The 6,000-nt window shown below is 43.1% G+C and overlaps 1 protein-coding gene across 1 annotated transcript in view; it reads right to left on the reverse strand.

The window, feature by feature from the left end:
- The window catches only part of LOC135909819 (zinc finger protein 287-like), a 56,066-nt gene extending 53,041 nt beyond the window's left edge, over positions 1-3,025 (reverse strand). Inside the window, exon 1 of the mRNA XM_065441871.1 lies at positions 2,957-3,025. The gene's annotated coding sequence lies outside the window, so the exon portion shown is untranslated. The remainder of the gene's footprint in view (positions 1-2,956) is intronic.
- Positions 3,026-6,000: the final 2,975 nt, after the last annotated feature.

Consider the following 6,000-nt stretch of genomic DNA (forward strand, 5'->3'; position numbering starts at 1 on the left):
TCGCTTAAAAAAAAGACGTGGAACAGCATCAGTTACTGTAGCTGAATATTATTAACTTTCTGCCATATATTTACGAAAATACAGGCGCATGGAGGCTAAGTTAGTAGGGTCTGCTATCTCGTCTATGGGCCATGGCATAGTGCATTAAGAGCATGACAATCATATGCAAAATTTTGTTAAATTCAAGTTTACTTCATCACGTTGAACTAACAGTTACGTGCAACGTCGAGGCCCACATATGTGCTGACACTAAAGTATAGGAATTTAGGCTCATAACTTTCATTATACATCCGAATACATAGGTGCTATATCGCTGCAATGAGTGCTTGCCCAAAGCACGGCCGTGGCAGTGGCTGCAAATTGCACGTCGCCTAGCAGCTTCGCAGTTGTTGGTTATCTGCGTTGTCGTTTATTGTCCTCTAATGACTTTGTGCGAATAGTGTCCCAAAGTCCTAGTGGCATGATGTCACTGGTAACACTACGTGTGATGTTGAAAAGAAAGTGGGGTTCTCGTTCTGAAGCGGATTCGAGCCCTCCAGGACATGCCTGACAGTGGCCGGGTGCGGCTGCTGCTGCCTTGCCGAATACCTCATACTTGGGAGAATTGAATTGCGCACCCCACCGTGAGATCGAAACTCGGTCGCCACCAACACAGCAGCCCGAACCATTAGGACACGCTCTATACCTACTGTTGCCAGCGCGATCTTTGAGATGATTACCACGTGTATTAGGTTGCGTAGAGCGGGTCCGCGAGGGCGCGCGCGCCGGGTCTCTTTACGCCAAATACTCCGGAGTGCAACGGACAAATTTGCTGCTGCTACGCGAAACATTTGCTTCAGGTATATTAGAAAATGGGCGTTTTAATGCGCAATTTTTTTGTTCATTTCGTTACATTACCGTGTTGTTGTTCTACGATAGTACTGGCTTATTGTTAAGATACAACGTGATACTTCTCAGGAAAGTATTCCCCCCTGCATGGCTGGCAATTATAATTCACCTGCGTCAAAACTTTTGATGACTACAGTGGTCAACCACGATAAACGTTTTCTAAAGTAGCGCTAGTTTAGAAGCTTGGAAGATTAGGAGAACATGACATCACGACGTATTTGCACAGCGCAAAAAAAAGAAAAAAACGAAGACACGTGACAAGAAAACACATGCGCTTACCTATAACTAAAGTTCATTACACAAATGAATGGAAAATAATTACCAAAATGAATGCGTGCGCACATGCGTGGAAGATAAGGTTTATGGGGTTAGGACACCGGAATTAATCAGGGGACTATCTTCACTTTCGAACAGGGTCCAGCTGCAGTATGGCTGACGCAGGTGTTGCCATATCTCTGGATTGCGAAAGCTTCCACTGACTCTCTTGTTAGTTGATCAGCATGCTTAAAGAAGAACCAGGCATCTGTAACGCCCTTTCGCACCCCCGTTCACGGCAGTGCAGAGCAAATTGAAAACAGGCGGTCCCCTTCAGTGAGCAGTCGTACTCTTTGAACTGAATGTTTATGCACTGTTCAGTCTGCCTGATTTCATTCCTTCCGCAGGTTAAAGGGACCACCTTCGTGCCCAGCAATACCACGGCCATCCTAGAGCTGCTCGCTCAATGTGCGGCTACTCCTGCCTGTCGCGTCAGGAGATGTGTTACATAAACCTTTGTAAAACCCTCCCTGAGTTTGCGCCGTCCGGGCTTATTATGCCCTTTAACTGGCCAAAAGGAACAACGTGCCTTTGGGAAGAGAAATGCATAGACAAGAACTGATTTGAATTATTCTGTTCCTTTTAAGAGTACGGCTTCGGAGAATCATACTGGGCGTTTCAGTTTAGATTCTTACTGCGAAACTGTTTATGGCTAACCTTCTGTGAAATTTTCAGGTGTGCGAGCAAAAACTCCGGTCTCAAAACTGAAGCAAAATCACTCCAACCTACGCAAAACGTCATATGTATCACTTGCATATGCACGTTGAGTAAATTGGTTAACAATAAGTACCATTTTCAGGATCACTAGACTCTCGGGTAGACAAAAACTGTACCTCAAACATTTACCGCTATGCAACCCACTTTGGCCATGCTACGCTCACGCTGCCCTCCCTTTGCCATCGTTCTAAGCTCATGCGCACTTCGTTTCCTTCCAATCTCCCGGGGCGGCGGCATCATCATGCGTGGCGTGTCTACACCGGTGACCGGTACCTACCGCGCATGCATATAAATAAAGCTACAAAACAAGCTACCGCTCTCCATTCTGAATTTCACTTCTCTCGTCGTCATGGCGAGACCGCGCATAGTGCGCACTCTTGAAGAGCAGTGAGCCTAGGAAGGGCGACGACGACAACAAAGACGAGAATGTCATCGGTGGCAGCGGGCGGGAAACGCCACATATGAAGTCCACCGACTAAGCCCTCCTACTAAGGCCACAGACTCAGACAGCCGTCAAGAAATCGTGTGTGCGCGTGACGCCGATTTTGAATACATGTGTGTTTGGCGCCGACCAAGACCCGCCGATCAAATAAATGTGCGTGTTTGCGTGTGTGTGCGTCTTCGGGATGACCGCCGTCATCACTCAACAGAAATAAAATTTCCTCATAGCTTTCGTCTGAATTCTGTGTCACGTCTATGTCGTGTGCTAAACAGCTTGGCTGGTTGTCAATCTTCACAGCAGTGGAAAGGCGCCTATTTTCTTTTATTTCTCATTCGTGGTATAGCTGCCATGAAATACGCGCTTGGGAGATCCCGAGTAGCCAAACCTCAAATAAATTCCGATTTTAATAGTATGCTTTCACACAATAAATAGTGCTTCGTGAGGAGCTGCTGTACCGTAAAGCCGACTTACTGTCTGATACGTTATACTACTGAACGTTAACAATAATCAGCTTCCACCAAAGCGGCGGATTGCGCATTACTACGATATGCTCTAGGGAAGTTTGTACGCGTAGAGAGATAAGGTCAGGCTTACCGTTAGAAATCTGCTACAAGTAGCAACCGGCCTAGGGCCAAGGATGTTGATGAATGTTCCTAGCAAAAGATTATGACGATGACGAAGCCTCAATTATTGGCGCAAACCCACTATCGGGGATCAGCCTCGAATAGGGTGGTAATACTATATGATGACAAATAAAATAAATTACTTTTTAATTAACACAAAAAGGAAAATAAATGAATAACCCAAGATGAGCAATAAACGGGTAATGAGTGAGATAATGTAGTGATCAATATAATCGTCAGCCTTGCCTTGATAGGAATACTAATGAATACTTGTTACTGGTATACAAAAAGGATATACTTAAACATGAGCAAGTTCAATTTTGATTATTAATATCATTAAGATTTTTCTGCGAATTTGTGCGTTTACTTTTTGAATTTTCTAAATTGTAGTAGAAATAATTTAATTGTGGAAACTCCGAAATATTAATAAGGCAGTCTTTTTGTGTCACATACGAAACTATAAATGGCTAGGCAAACTTTACTGTGGCTGTATCGTAATACCCTTGCTCCAAAGGAGGGTATAACAGTACTGCTTAAAGGCAATTCTAGATTTTGAAGCAGAATTTCTAGACATCGTTTTCGTTGAGTACCAAACCGCCGACACAGTAATAAAAAATGATCTCTGGATTCCGGCTCATTGTAGAGGTAGCATAAGGGGTACACTGCCACACCGCATCTGTGCAAGTAAAAATTAAGTGTTGGAATACGGCAACGGGTCAGCCTTGTAAATGAAACTTCGAATTGCCGGTTAGGACACCATTGTCGCTTCCAAGAATATTTAAGGTCCATTAAATGTGTAAAGTTTGCTAATGACAGGGCTTTTTTGTCTTAGGCCAAAGAAAACTGCCTATTTCTGGCTACAGTGATGTGCGCAGTTGCTGGCAGCACACATATCCCCGGACCTGTTAAAGAAGCTCGTGCTAAGGAATCGGCTATTTCATTAACAGGAATGTATTGGTGGCCTAGGACCCATAGTAAACGAACTAGACACAAATGAGGTGGAGCTAATGTATAAAGCGTGTGCAATGCTGTAGGCTTTTTGGATTCATTAAGTGCGCTGCATACAGGTAGAGGATCTGGGACGGTAACAACTTTTGTAGTATTAAGGGGTTTTCCGCAAAGCAATAACTACTGCCAGAAGTTCGGCCTGAAAAATTGATGGGTAATGTGGTAAGTGAAGTGACAAAGACCAATCGAGGGATGGTGAGTAGATTCCCACGCCTGCTTCCTCTTCACACGAAGAAGCATCAATAGCTATTACATTTATTGAGAAACGGGCCAAATATTCTTGTAAATGGTCATTAAAATATGTTGGGGGCAGAAATTTCGCATTGTGACGAAAAATGCCGGCGAATTCAACTTTCAGCGACCCTGGAGACCTATCAAGCGGAATGATTTCCCTGAGGCGAACGTTTAAAAGAGCTAATTGTGCTCGCTCAAATGCAACCTGTAGGGTATGCAACCGTGACCATGTGTTCTGAAAAAAATAATTTGGCTCACTAATAAATGCATATCGTTCACTTCGTAGAGAAGATTCATAAGTTCATAAGTAGGTTGGAACCGTAAGCACGCGGAATCACGTGTGAAGAGTAGGTAGCCGCGCTTCCTGGTAAAACACATTATTACCAACGAATTTAGCAAGACCTAAAAAAAGAGCTTTTCTTTCTAAAAGAACAAGTTGTCTTATTTTACATTTTGAATTTCCGGAGAACAAAACACAGCCTAATTCTAGAATCAGTCGTACATACATAAGATAAATCATAATTAGTGTGTCACTTCGCATGCCAGAACGCCGGTTGCTGATTCTACGTAGTAAACCTATGGCTCGTGTCCCATTCGTTTTAATATTTTCTATCAGAGAACGCCATTTAAGTTTTCCATCATATATGATACGCAAGTACTTAAGCGACTCTACCTGTTGAATGCTTCTCTGATCGTATACATATGATAACTGTACCAGCCTGGAAAGCGTAAAAACAAAAACTGCACTTTTGTTTACGTTTAGTTGTCGATGCAGATTGTGAAGCTACATCTGTAGAGGGCACAGGTACATTTCCAAAGACAGGTGAAGGGAATTGATGTCTCTTGCATTGATGTTGTCTGCATAGACATAGAGATTCACATCCTGTTGCAGTGGCACTGAAGTCATCAATAGGTTAAATAGTAAGGAAGACAGAACAGCCCTCTGGGGCACCGCTCTTGTCTGATCGAACTTTCTTGAAGAAGAGCCGTTTTGAAAACAATAAAATTTTCTGCTTCTTATAAATTCAAAAATTCATGCCGTTATATACCTCAGAAAATTGTAGGATTGTAATCTGTACAGCAGTAGAGTTTACTGAACTCTGTCATAAGCTTTCGCTGTGTCAAGAGTCACTAAGGTATTAATTCTCTTCTATGCTTAGCAAGTAGGATGCAGCTTTCCAAATCTACATGCGCACACAAAATGAAGAGGCCGGGTCGGAAACCTATTTGACTTGTGCTCAGTAATAAATTTTCAGATATGTGATCCTTCGTATGCTCATATAAAAGTCGTTGAGTTAGTTTTACCATATTTGACGTAAGAGAGATAGATCCAATATTGGCAAGATTATAGCCAGCTCCTTGTTTTTTAAGCAGCGAAATAATTTTGGCTGCCTTCCATTCTGGTGGAATCCAAGCATATTTCAGAGAGTAATTCACTGTGTTCAGAAGGCCTTCAGAAGACACTGCAGACTACATTTTCAGCATGGCAATGTAAATGCCGTCAGGTCCTGTAGCTGAGGCAGGCAGAGATCTAAGGACGTTAGAGAGCTCTGACAATGTGACTTCCAGAAAGTTATCTGCAATCGTAAGCCCTAATGGCCCATTCGGCATACATGATGTTAAGCGTTGCGCGAAGCCCTTTCCCATGAAATCCAACAAATCAGATATCTCGCGTGGTGAAAGAATTATCGACTCAGTATTCGCTGCTGTCGGTTTGAGTTTTGTATATCGGAGGAATCTGAGAGCTTTTCTGTTGCTAGGCTTAGAGAGGAA

Source organism: Dermacentor albipictus, unplaced genomic scaffold, assembly GCF_038994185.2.
Source record: "Dermacentor albipictus isolate Rhodes 1998 colony unplaced genomic scaffold, USDA_Dalb.pri_finalv2 scaffold_30, whole genome shotgun sequence".
Taxonomy (NCBI): domain Eukaryota; kingdom Metazoa; phylum Arthropoda; class Arachnida; order Ixodida; family Ixodidae; genus Dermacentor; species Dermacentor albipictus.